The sequence below is a fragment of the Neofelis nebulosa genome, chromosome 2 (genome assembly GCF_028018385.1).
Source record: "Neofelis nebulosa isolate mNeoNeb1 chromosome 2, mNeoNeb1.pri, whole genome shotgun sequence".
In the NCBI taxonomy this organism is placed as follows: Eukaryota; Metazoa; Chordata; class Mammalia; order Carnivora; family Felidae; genus Neofelis; species Neofelis nebulosa.
Window position 1 is genome coordinate 61,862,016 of NC_080783.1, and position 13,837 is coordinate 61,875,852.

A 13,837-nucleotide genomic window follows, 5' to 3' on the forward strand; every position below is an offset into this window, starting at 1 on the left:
TTAAGGGGTGCCATTTATTTTTGTTTAATTTTATTTAAATGCAAGTTAGTTAACATACAGTGTAATAATGATTTCAGGAGTAGAATTTAGTGATTGATTCATCACTTACATGTAACACCCAATGTTCATCCCAACAATATAGAAATGTTTCTGGAATTCACTGAATAATAATTTGACTTTATATTTGTGAGGTATGATGTATTTTGTAACGTTCTGTGCAAGAACTTTGTAACTTAGGAATTATCTCCATTTTGCAAATGAGCCAATAGGTTCAGGCCCAGTAAGTGACTTTTCTAAAAGTCATGATAATAGATGGTTGGACCAGGACTTGAACTTGAGGCTTATTATATTCTTAGTTTAGCACTTTCTACTCTGCTTCCCTACTTCATTGTTAAATTAGTCTTACCTTCTTGGGAAGTTGGGACGACTTTAGGGCTGTTTAAACTAAGAAGTATAGTGCAAGGCTTGATTCTGTGGTGTTCATGAAGCCTTCTGGAAGTTATAAGTTAATGATAATGACAGTAATATCAGCCAAAGTTTACTGAGCACTTACCATGTATCCAGCACTACATTACATATATATTTTACATAGATCACCATCTGTGACCTTCCTATATCTTAGAATACTCTTATTAGCCACCTTTGAGTAAATTAACAAAGTATCCTGTCAGAGGTTGTGTGGTAGCCGGTGGCAGAGCCTGCACTCAACTTAGTCCAAACCCTTTGCCTCTCCACTTGAAACTGCTTTCCAAGAAGACTTGAGGTGATTCTGTCCTACTTTGCAATATTTCAGCTATTAAAGAGGAATAAGAGGGGCTCCTGTGTGGCTCAGTCGGTTAAGTGTCTGACTTCAGCTCAGGTCATGATTTCGCGGTTGGTGAGTTTGAGCCCCTGGTTGGGAACTGCACTGACATTGCAGAGCCTGCTTGGGATTCTATCTCTCCCTCGTTCTCTGTGCCTGTCCCACTCTCTCTCTCAAAATAAATAAACTTAAAAAAAAAAAAAAAGGAATAAGAGAATTCTCTGGAACAGAATCTCCTAATACAGTATTTCTCAATGTTGAAAAATGTATAAACCTCCATTTAAAGGGGAAAAAATTCTCAGATCTCTGGGTTGACTTAAATTGACATATTGTTATACAAATCTAGGTAAAAGTCCTTGTGCATAGAGCTCTTTTTCAACTATAAAATCAAAATAAGTATAAATACCATCACAAGGCCAATAAAATTCAAATTAACAGCATGATGTGACTGCTGATGTGTTACCAAAACTAAATTGCAGCTCTCATTATTAATTAGGTACTGACCTCCTCCACGTAGGTTCACTTGACTTCAGCCCATCTTTGCTATCACATGCTGTGTATCTTCTCAATTCCCTTACCACTTTTCTCAATTTGAGATACTGCAGAATCTTTTGCGGTGTGCTATATACTCAGACGCTTCATTTCCATATTATATCTGTGCTGCTTGTTGCCAACAAGATCATAAATGCAAACCCAGGCACTGAAATCAAGTAGCAGTTATACCTTTGCTCCTATTGATTTTGTTTTTAGATTGTCATAATAAAAACACGATTTAAAAAATTGTCATAGGACCTCAGTTTGACAAACCCAGTTTGCTTGTTTGTTTTTAATTCTTTTAAGTCATCTCTATACCAACGCACAACCCCGAGATCAAGAGTCACATGCTCTACTGACTGAGCCAGCCACGCACCCCAAACCCTGTTTTAATAGGTGTGTCCAGTAGGAGATTTTTCCTGAAGAGCAAGGAATGGAGATCTGTTGTAATGACCTTCAGAAGGTTAAAATGAGGTGGTGGATGGCCATCATGTTTTTAGCTCCTGTCCATGCTAAAGTTTCTCTTTCATGGGTGTTTATAACCTTGTGGTTCTTTCTAGCCACATATAAGAGCTTCTCTCATTGAAAGCAGGATTTCCTTCCCATTGTTACAGTGTTACTGTTTTTGTTACTAGGTGACATGGGTTAATAAACTCAGAAGGCCTCATTATTAACCCATACATTCTATCTCTCTTCCCCTTCTTTTTCTTTTCTTTTCTTTTCTTTTCTTTCCTAAAAGAAAATAAAATCTTTTGTAAGATTTTATTTTTAAGTAATCTCTACACCCAACATGGGGCTCTGATTTATAACCCTGAGATCAAGAGTTGCATGCTTCATCAGGTGCCCCCCCTTTCCCTTATTTCTGTTTAACCCAGACTTAAGCCCCGTGAAGTCCATCAGCTGCACCCCACCCTCATCCCTCCTTCTCCTCTATCTTCTTTATTTTTTTATTTCTGGTCATTTTGGGCTTATTTCATGGTCATCAGTTCTATTCATCCTCAATTCCACTGTCCTAAGTCACTACTACTTTCTGTACTACCAGCCTGGACAGGCCTAATCTAGATAAAAACAAATATATTGCTCCCAGACTGTCGGGTGGTAGAGGAAATCATATAACTGCTTTATCAGGTTACTTTTTTTTTTTTTTTTTTAAGAGAGAGAGAGAGAAAGAGAGAGTTCAAGCGGGGAGAGGGGCAGAGGGAGAGAGAGAGTCTTGAGCAGGCTGCAAGCTCAGCCTGGAGCCCAACACAGGGCTCAATCCCATGACCCTGGGATCATGATCTGAGCCAAAATCAAGAGTGGGATGCTCAACTGACTAAGCCACCCAAGTGCCCCACTATCAGGTTACTTTTGGTTACAGATAACAGAAAGCTCAGATTGGCTTAAATAATTGAGGGAGTGTATTGGCTTAATAACTGAAAAAGCCAGAGGTGGGACAGGCTTCAGATGAAACTTAATCCAGCTACTTAACAATGGCATCTAACTTCTTTTTATCTTTCAATTTTTCTTTCAGAGTTAGTTTCACCCTAAAGTTGTACCATCCTGAGGCCAGACCAAGATGGCTTTTGTTATGTACTGAATTGTGTCTCCCCAACTCTGCCCCAATTCATGTGTTGAAACCCCAACCCCCAGTGTGACTATTGGAGATAGGGCCTTTATCGAGGTAATAATAGTTAAGTGAGATCATAATGGTGGGGCCCTAATCCAATAAAACTGTGTCCTGGGGTGCTTGGGTGGCTCAGTTAAGCATCCAGTTTCAACCACAGGTCATGATCTTTCCATTCCTGAGTTTGAACCTCCTGTCTGGCTCCATGCTGACAGCTCAGAGCCTGGATGGATGGAGCCTGTTTCAGATTCTGTATCTCCCTCTGTCTCTTCCCCTCCCCCACTTGTGTTCTGTCTCTCTCTCTCTCTCAAAAATAAACATTTAAAAAAAATTAAAAACAAACAACTGTGTCCTTATAAGAAGAGAGACACTAGAGAGACATCTCTTTCCCCAAACATGCATGGAGGACACAGCTGTCTACAGGCCAGCAAGAGATACCTCACCAGAACCTCACCAATTCTGATACCACCTTGATACTGAACTTCTGGCTGCCAGAACTGTGAGAAAATAAATTTCTACTTTTTAAACCATCCAGTCCTTGGCATTTTGTTAAGGCAGCCTGAGCTAACTAGTAACAGCTTTCAGCAGCTACAGGGCATCATGTTTCCTCTTTCATCCATAACAGGTATGAGAAACCATCTTTGTCCTAAAATCTCTGGCAGTAGACCTAAGGCGTACTCTGTTGGACAAGTTTAGTCACATACTTACCTCTAAACCAATCACTATACCCATAGGTTTGGAAGGTGGCTGATTGGCTTAGCATAGATTAAACAGTTCACCTCTAGTTTCAGCCAGGTCTCGTGTGGCTTCTCTACAAACTCAAAGATTTCAAATACATGAGCTATTTATTAGTGGGGAGTGAGTGCTCAGGAGGCCACCAATAAATGATCACTAATGTGAGTCACAACTTCAGATGGACCAATTAGCTGTTAACATTCCTTTACTCAAATGTTGTTAGTTTTCTTTTCCATTTTTTTCTGTTCCTCCTTTTCTCAAGTTCCCTACCTTGCAGCCTCTTCACAAAGAGAGCATCAGGGATTCGGGTGGGGGGTGCCTGGTGGCTCGGTCGGTTAAGCATCTGACTCTTTCTGCTCAGATCATGATCTCATGGTCATGAGATCAAGCCCCACATCGGGTTCTATGCTGGACATGCGCCCTGCTTAAGATTCTTGCTCTCCCTCTGCCCTTCACCCCAACTTACTCTCGCTCTCTCTCTCAAAAAAAAAAACAAAACAATTTTTTTTAAAGTTATTAAGAAGAGAGTATTGGGAAAGGACTCACTGAACAATTTTCCCTTCCACCACAAACTCACCTGTTCTCACTCATCAGAGGATGAGATTGTTCTTGACATCTTACATAGTTAACATGTTTTTGGTGTACTTAATTCCCCACCCTTCCTCCCACTTCTTGAAATTTGTTTGTCAACCATCCATCTCTTTCCAGTATTTTCATTCTATTTTTTTTTTCAATATTAGGTTTTCTCTCATTCTACAAAGATACTCAAGATTCTCTGCATCTTAACAAATAACTCTTCTTTGATCTAGGTGACACCTCGAGATTTAGCCAAGTTCTCTCTTTTCCTTTCCACCGCCTATCAGACTCCTCTCTATTCACTACCTCCCCTACTCATATTGACCTACTTATCCCTCAACTCTGCCTTCTGCTGGCACAGCCAGGATCAAAACACTTTGATAAAGGTCATCATTGATCTCTGCTTCCAAAACCTGTTATTTTTAGTTTCTTTTAGTGTTCTTTAGTATTTGATCACAGAAGCTGATTCTTCTTCCTGTACCCGTCTCCTAAGTGTTGTATTACTATGAGTTCCATCTGTCTCATTTTTTCTCTTGGTCAGTTCATCATGACTTCAGCCACCACCTGGAAACCAGTGATCTGTCTCCCAAATCTACATCTCTAGTGCCTACCAGCTACCTAAATTCATATTGCAATACCCATTTAAATATATTGTGGGATCCTTAAAATTTGTTATGTGCAAACAATCTATCTTCTCTTCTCTACCACTGTCCCACCATTGTCGTAACCTTTTTTCTGAATTCTGTCGTGAATAGTCTCATCCTCTACCCAGCTACCCAAGCCAGAAGTTGTGTTTCATGTTTGGCTTCATCCTGCTTTCACATCTAGTCATTAAAAAAACAAACAAACAAACAAAAAAACACAAAAAAAAAACCTATTGATTCTGACTCTAAAATATGTCTTGACTTGGCCCCTTCCTTGATTTTCATGCTACTGTCTTCTCTAGCTCCCATGATCTCTGACAAATTCTTATTGTGTGGAGCCCTCATTTAATCAGTTCTGTGTAGGAGTGGTTCTCAACCATTGATGTGCACCAGGATCATATATGAAGATTTTAAAAGCTATACATGCAAAGGGGCTCCTGGGTGGCTCAGTCAGTTAAGTGTCTGACTTTGGTAGTTTGGTAGTATAAAACCATCATTATAGTCTTTATAGAATACAAATCTGGTCATGTTGCTCACCTTGTTTAAAACTCTTCAGTTGTTGTCAATGCCTTTAGAAAAACATTGAAACTGCTTAATTTGGTAGAAAGATTCCTATCTAGCTCCGGCCTAAATTTCCAGCCTTATAAACACCTCCCACCCCTACCCCCACCCCCTGTCTGCCCTTCACATCATAGACTGTAAGCACACAAAGTTAATTCTTTTAAATAAACTTTTCATTTTAGAACAGTTTTAGATTTATAGAAAAATTGTGAAAATAGCATAGCTACCATATATTCCATACCAAGTTTCTCCTATTATTAACATCTTATATTAGTATGGTATATTAGTCGCAATTAATGAACCAGTGTCAATACATTACTGTTTACAGTAAAGTACATAGTTTACTTGGATTTTCTTAGTTTTCACCTAATATCCTTTTTCTGTTCCAGAATCTCAGTCAGGACACCACATTGCATTTAGTTGTCATGTCTCCTTAGGTTCCTCTTGGCCCTTACAGTTTCTGAGATTAACTTTTTTTTTTTTTTTTTTTTTTTTAATGTTTACTTTGGGAGAGAAATAGAGCATGAGCAGGGGAAGGGCAGAGAGGAAAGAGAGAATCCTAAACGGGCTCTGCCAGTGCAAAGCCCAACACAGGGCTCAATCCCACAAACTGTGAGATCATGACCTGAGCCAAAATCAAGAGTCCAATGCTTAACCAACTAAACCACACAGGCACCCTTCAGATTACCGTGGTTTTTTTTGATAACCTTGATGGTTTTGAAGAGTACTATCAGGTATTTTAAAGAATGTTCCTCAAATGAGGTTTGTCTGATGTTTTTCTTACGATTAGACTGGGGTTATGGGTTTGGGGAGAGGAAGAAGAACACAGAGGCAAAGTGCCATTCTCATTACATCATGTCAAGAATACATACTATCGACACACCCAGGTGGCTCAGTCAGTTCAGTGTCTGACTCTTGATTCTGGCTCAGGTCATGATTTCGTGGTTGTGGAACTGAGCCCCAAGTCAGGCTCTGTGCTAACAGCATGGAGCTTACTTGGGATTCTCTCTCTCCCTCTCTCTCTCTGCCCCTCCCCACTCATTCTCTCTCTCTCTCTCTCTCTCTCTCTCTCTCTCTTTCTCTTCCTCTCTCTCCCAAAATAAACATTAAAAAAAGAATACATACTATCAACATGACATCACTGTTGATGTTAACTTTGATTACCTGAGTTAGTGTTTGTCCAGTTTCTCTACTTCAGAGTTAACTTTCTCCCCCTTTCCATACTGTACTCTTTTTTTAAAAAATAGTTTTATTTATTTTTGAGAGAGAGACAGAGTGTGAGTGGGAGAGGGGGCAGAGAGAGAGGGAGACACAGGATCCGAAGCAGGCTCCGGGCTCTGAGCTGTCAGCACAGAGCCCGACACGGGGCTCGAACTTGGGAACCTCGAGATCCTGACCTGAGCTGAAGTCGGACGCTTACCCAACTGAGCCACCCAGGTGCCCCTCCATACTGTACTCTTTAGAAGGAAGTCACTCTGTGCAGCCTGCACTTAAGGAATGAGAAGTTATGGTCCACCCCTTGAGGATGGAGTATCTACATAAGTTATTTGGAATTCTTCTGCATGGGAAATTTGTCTCATTTCCTTCATTTATTTATTTAATCAATCATTTGTATCCATATGGACATACGGATATTTATTTTATTTGGGGGTTATAACCCAAACTATTTTGTTGCTCATAGTGTTTCAGCTTTGGCCCCATTAGGAGCTCTTTCAGTTGGCTCACATGTCCCTTTAACATACCTCTTTCATTGTGGGGTTTGGGGGTTTGTTTGTTTTATTTTATTTTTGAGCACTTCCTTACTTTCTGGCACTTATTAGATGCTCCAAACTCATCTTGTATATTCCTTGCCCCAGTCCTAGCATCAGTCATTTCTCCAAGGAGCATTAGTTCCTTTTATTAGAGAATAGTAGTAGAAACCAAGATCTGGGTGCTTCATGTGCTTGTTGCTACTGGGATGTGGTTACTTCCAGGCCTTCTCAGCCAGCAGAGTAAGGAAATATATGTATATATCCTAACTTGCTAACATGTATATACATATCTACAAATATTTCTATATGTGACATCTGTATTTATATAAAGCTATACATGAGTTCATACTGATAATTCCATTTCTAATCCATTACCACATGTATCATTCCAAGCTTCTTCCCTTTGTTTGTAACCTTCCATTCCAGTGAGAAGCCTGGTTCCCACCATCTACTATTTTTTTCTTAATTGTTCAATTCCAGTGTGGTTTTTATAGTGCTTTCAGAATTGTTAACCCTTTTTCAGCTGGATTACAGTGCTTATTATACTTCTTGCCTTTAGTTTTAAAGACTAATTCATTTTCAAAATTACCTTATTAGCATCTTTTTCCAAATTAATTTTTATTTCCTGAACGTACCATATGCTTTCACACTTTTTTGTCTTTAATTGTGCCAGTCCCTCTGCCTGAAATGTCCTGGCTTTTATCCTTATCTCCTTGGAATATTGCCACTCATTCTTCTAGACCCAGCACAGATTTTGCCTCCACCCAGAAACTTTCCTGGCCACTACCAATAGCCTTTAATCATTCATTCTTCTCTGCTCTAATAGCACCTTGTACCCACTTTTACCACACATGCGTCAGGACTCCTTGTTTGCATCTCATTCTTCTTCACTGGATGGTAAGATCCTTAAGGTCAGAAACCAAATGGATTTGTCCCTGGATTGCCAGGACTTAACAGTAGTGGATATTGTAGCTTAGAATCCTCTTGGATGAAAAAATAACAGAAAACCTAGTAGTGGCTAAAATATATAAGGATTTATTTTCTTACCTAGCAAGAAGTCCAGAGGGAAGGTGGTAACTAACATTGGTTTACCTGTTCAGGGTTGCCATCAAGAATCAGATCCTTTTCCTCCTTTGTACATAGCATTGCATCTAAGTTCAGGAAAGAGGTAGGGTGAGATTGTGCCAGCAGGATATCCTCTGCCCCCTTTTCCTCTGTAGGAAAGCAACGACATTAGCTCCTTAACAGGTTTCTGTCAGCTAGAACTTGGTGTCTTGTCTCCTCTAGCTGTAAGAGAAGCTGGAAAAGTGAGTTTTTAGGAAGACTAATCTTTTGAATAAGAACAAGATGGTGGAATAATCACAGATGCTCCAAGTAATCACAAGACCACAAGGAAATCAGGGATCTGTTTCCTATTGGATAAAAAGTCTAAGGATAGAAAACCAGTCCAAGAAGACTCTTCAATACAAGAAAAAAACATGAGTGATCCAAGTGGGAGCACAGGTAGAAAGCACAGGTTCATCTTTTGTAGAATCTAACATACTCTGGCCATCCACTCTATAATCCTAGACAATTCAATATTCCTCTCTGGAGACCTTCATCTTGTCTTTTCTCATGTAGAAATTGTACCATTCATGTGAATCCTACTTTTTATTCTTTGGCCCCTTTTCTGTTACGCCTTCTGTGCTTTTGCAGTCAGAATTCTCCCTGATAGTCCATGGTGCAGTTTGCCTTGTTTTTTTGCAAGTTATAACTAGTTGTAGTTCTTTAAAGTAGAATTTACACAGTGCTATAGCTTCTGCTTACCTAAATTCCATGTTATTTTGAAATTATAGAAATACATTCATTTGGACACCTTTATTCACTGATTCTGTATTTCAGGCTTTTTATACCTAACATCCATTTATGATATAAAGGTTTTATAATATTCCATTTTGTAACAGGGGAGCGTTATTGATACATTAGTCCAAAATGTGACTGGGTAAATCCTGTATATGTGTACAAGTACCTTCTGCCATCTGCTACACCTAGGGATAGAGACCTTTGCAATGAACAAAAAGCAGAAGTCTCGTTAACAGATGAACTACATCAATCTCATCCATGTGCATTTTTTACTAACACTTGTCGAGACTGATAGCACATAAAGTATGCATGTAACTTAGTACCCTTTCTCAGCCCACCAAATCTAATTAATGCCTCCAGAGGTTACCATAGTGCACACAAATGTGAAATGCCAGGTGAATGAGTTAAAACAGATTTCATTCTGGTCCAGCATAATGATTTTGGAAACAACTTCCAGTGTAAATAGAATGGTATATCCTTCAGATGTTTAGGATTGAGGCCCCTTTAAGATGGGCTGACATGAAATCCCTTAAAGAACTTGTGAGTCCCAGTAGACCCTCGTGAGTACATGGTGTGGCCCCCTTTAAGGGCAGTCATAGTGAGCAAACACTGAGCATGAGATTTCCATTTTGAAGCTGCAAAGTGACTGATGTCATGGTGTGATCAAAGTGCTCTGCAAATACTTACTGTAATTATTGTTGTTGTTCTGTTCTTGCTAATAGCCTTATTTATACCCTGAAATTATAATCATCCATAGAAAGATTAAAACAAGATGTATAAGTTTTCTGAGCTGTTTGCCTCACAGATGGTCACCCTTGGAGTTCTTAGAAATTGCCAGGGTTAATTGAAGCTTTAGTTTTCACTGCAGTGTAGTTGATACTTAAGTGTTTCTTACCTGTCGGCTTTCACTATCCAAAAACAGTACAACAATAGCACTTTAATTTGCTCTCATTAATGCTAGCCTCTCAGGTAATGTTAGCGCAGTTTTATCTAGATGATGTTTGTTCCTCTGAATGAAACCTTTGTACCAGCTTCCCAACTGAGAAGAAAAGCTAAACAGTGACAAAGGTAAAAACACAAATGTCTCGCTAATTTATCTTTTAAGATGCTCAGAACCCAGGAAACATCAAAGGGGAGTTAACTTTTAAGTGGAGGGCAGGCATTTAGTGTATGATTAACAGCAGTTTCTTTTCCTGTGATTTCAGTTAGCTGAGACAACTGGGAATCATTCTTGGGGAGCCTAACAAATAGTTTTTGCTCAGAGCCAGCTGAATGCTCCAAGGATAACTGTTACAGATTCACACAAACAGCAGTACTATTTGCTCTAGTTCTTTGGTGTTTTTCTGGTAGTATTGAGATGTGAGACAGCAATCTTAGGATCAAGCTTAGATAGAAGGCAAGTAAGGTCCTCCTTTGCCTCTAACCCTCAGCTGTGTAAAAGTAGAAGACCAGCAAGAATAAAATGGGTATTAAAATGTTACGTTATTTAGGTGATACAAGAGCTCTTTGCCTGTATCTTGAGATTTGAGTATTGGCAAAAGTGTAACGATGCTTTCCTAAATCTGGGGACTAGTGTCTCCCACTGGAATTGCTTGCTATTTAATTAAGGCCCAAGAGAAGAAACAGAATTGCAAAAAATGAAGGAGGCCTCCTTAAATCAGTCAGAGCAAATTAGCAACCCCAGTAAAGACTGGAGAATCAATGCTGTAATCCTTCTTGCTTGCAGGTATGATGTACAAAAGTAGAAGGCAAATGGGTGATTTATATGTATGTGAATAACAAAGATGTAAAAACAGCATGCAATGAAAGGTAGAGCGTGGACTCTCCAGTTAGACTGCTTGAGTTCAAATTAAAGCCTCATCAGTTATGGGTTGGGTGACCATTAAGCATGTTAGTTTTATGTCATCCTGTATGGGTTTTTCCTTTGTAATGTGGGTATAAAAATAATGCCCTGTGATAGGGAAATAGAGGTTAAATAAGATAATACATGTAAAGTGCTTGGAATAGGGTCTCACACATGGCAAATACTTAACTTTTTTATTAGTTGAGATTTACATGAAAGATAAATTGGGATCAGTGCTTTTACTTCCTCAAATATTTTTTTCAGTTTTCAAAATTTAGTATGGAGTGTTTCCTTCAACTGAAGTTATCCTTTTTACTTAAAAAGTACTTAAAACTATTATTCTATAAAAATTAAATTTTCAGTTGTTTAAGAAACACTTTTTCATGTTTGTAACATGAAATATCCTTGTACATCTTACATATTCTGGTAGAATATGGTATAGTTTGTTGGTATGGTAAAACAGATGGGTGAGTCATTGTGAAAAGGGCTCCATTTTAGTAGAAAGCAAAGCCTTTTGCCAAAATCGGAGGTAGGGCAGAGATCTTCCTTCTATACCAAGGCTTCTTCTTTTGCTATGCACAAGTGATGAGCCCAGCAGAGTGGTATTAAAACCATCTTCTCCTTGGCTTGTCATACTGTATGTGGAACCTGAGGCATTTTGTACATTTGTGCTTTTCCTTGCATTCTAAAATAGGTCCACACTTAGCTGTATCTAAGCTGGCAGAAAGTCTGTCAGCATTTCATGGCATACCTCTGTGTACTTACAACCAAAAAGTATAATGTTGTAGATAATAAAATTCTGATATTTACTCTGATAAATTCTGATATCACTCTGATATTTATCTGAGCTTCAGTTCCTTTTTGGATCTGTTCCTTAGTGATTTCTTTAGCCAATTAACTACTCATGACTGAGTCGTGGCATTGAAATCTCAGAGGGCCATGGCCCTGAAGTCATGCTCATTCTGTTTCACTTTCACCTTGACAAGACTCGATAGGAAGAACCACTATGGGATGGTGAGCTGCAAGTAGGAACCTATAGGCAAAGTAAGTAAAAGAAAGTAAAGTAAAAAGTAAATAAAATACCGTATGATTTTATGGACTAGAATTTGATATGGCAGAATTGGTTTGAGCTAAGTTAAATGAAGGGTGAAGACCACAAAACTCTTTCAGGTGCTTCCAACAATAAACAAAAACTTTCTAAACACCAAACAAGGGTTTGTGAAGATTTTTGTTACCTTCATTTTTCTCTTCTCTGAACTAAAGGAACTCAGACTAAATATCAGCCTTAGCAATTAAAGCACACTAAAACACGTCTAAAAAACTCTTACTTAGGCTTCTCCCTTTTAGATACCCTCAAGTTTTATTTCTGACAAACACTTGATAACTTGAAACTACAATGAGAAGCGCTAAGTCTATGAGAAAAGCTGCATTGTAACAATGTAGCCAATATTCAAACAATTCAAATATACACTTGTTCTACTTATCAGAGTTATGCTGGCCTCATAAGACAAAATGGTAAGTGTTCTCTCCTCTATTTTCTGAAAGACTCGGTGTAAGATTTTGTTATTTCTTCCTGAAGTGTTTGATATTCACTAGTGAAGCCATTGGAGTTTGCAGTTTTCTTTGTAGGCAGGTTTTTTGTTTTTTATCATGGTAAAATATATATAAAATTTAACATACATTTTAATCTTTTTTTTTAGTTTATTCATTTTGACAGACAGCATGCACGCGGACATGTGTGCAAGTGGGGTGGGGCAGAGAGAGTCCCAAGTGGGGCTCAATCCCACAAACTGTGAGATCATGACCTGAGCTGAAATCAAGAGTTGGATGTTCACTGATATGAGCTGCCCAGGTGCTCCCCATTTTAATCTTTTTCAAGTATACAGTTCAGTGACATCAAGTATATTCACGTTGTTGTGCAGATATCACAACTATCCATCTCTAGAGCTTTTTCCCCAACTGAAGCTATATACCCATTAAATACTTAACTTCCCATTCTCTCATCCTGGTAGCCCACCACCATTCTACTTTCTGCCTCGATGAATTTTTAACTATTTTAGGAACTTCATGTAAGAGGAACGATACTACATTTGTCCTTTTATGATTGGCTTATTTTACGTAGCATAATTTCTTCAAGGCTCATCCATGTTGCAGCATGCATTGAAATTCCCTTCTTTTTAAACTGAATAATATTCCATTTTACGTATATGTTATTTTGTTTATCCATTCATCTTTTGGTAGACACTCAGGTTTTTTTCCACCTTTTGTCTATTATGAGTAATGTTGCTATAAACATGATGTACAAATATCTCTTCAAGTCCTTCCTTGCACTTACTTTGGATATACATCCAGAGGTAGAATTGCTGGATTGCACAGTAATACCATGTTTGATATTTTGAGGAATTGCCATACTATTTTCCACAGCATCTGCACCCTTTTATATTCCCACCACCAATGCACAAAGGTTCTGGTTTCTCCACATCGTTTTTTTTTAAATAATAGCCATCCTAATGGGTATGATGTTTATTTTGCTTTTAATTACAAATTAAATTTATTTAATAAATTTAGGGCTATTTGAATTTTTTTTCTTGTGCTGTTTTGGTAAGTTATTGCTAAATTGTGGTTTTGATGGCATTTATCTCATCTAATAAATGGAATATAATTTTTTGTAATACTTCATTATTAGCTTTTCAATGCCTATAGGATCTGTGGTGATGCCTCCTATTTTATTCCTGTTATTGGAAATTTATGGGGTTTTTTTCATTTTTTTTCACATTAGATGAGTAATGTGCTGAGGTCATAACAAGGTTTGAGGGAAGCACATGTCACACAACACAACAGCATGAACACCCAATCCTTACACTTAAGAACTACAAAAGGATCCAGAAATTTGCATTTTTGAGACACAAGTGTTGGAGATTAGTCTTGCCAGAAGCTTATCAG

At 38.4% G+C, this 13,837-nt stretch overlaps 1 protein-coding gene and 1 non-coding gene across 9 annotated transcripts in view; one reads left to right on the plus strand and one right to left on the minus strand.

Moving 5' to 3' along the window:
* Positions 1-13,837, plus strand: part of METTL8 (methyltransferase 8, tRNA N3-cytidine) — a 98,263-nt gene that overhangs the window by 19,766 nt on the left and 64,660 nt on the right. The window contains exon 1 of one of the 8 annotated variants that reach the window (XM_058714241.1): positions 2,985-3,567. The exons of the other annotated variants lie outside the window; for them this stretch is intronic. The gene's annotated coding sequence lies outside the window, so the exon portion shown is untranslated. Of the gene's footprint in view, positions 1-2,984; positions 3,568-13,837 lie in introns of those variants that run through there. 8 annotated transcript variants of the gene reach the window in all.
* On the minus strand, positions 13,668-13,776 carry LOC131505925 (small nucleolar RNA U13). The gene has a single exon (XR_009258676.1). It is a non-coding gene; the product is annotated as a small nucleolar RNA U13 (small nucleolar RNA).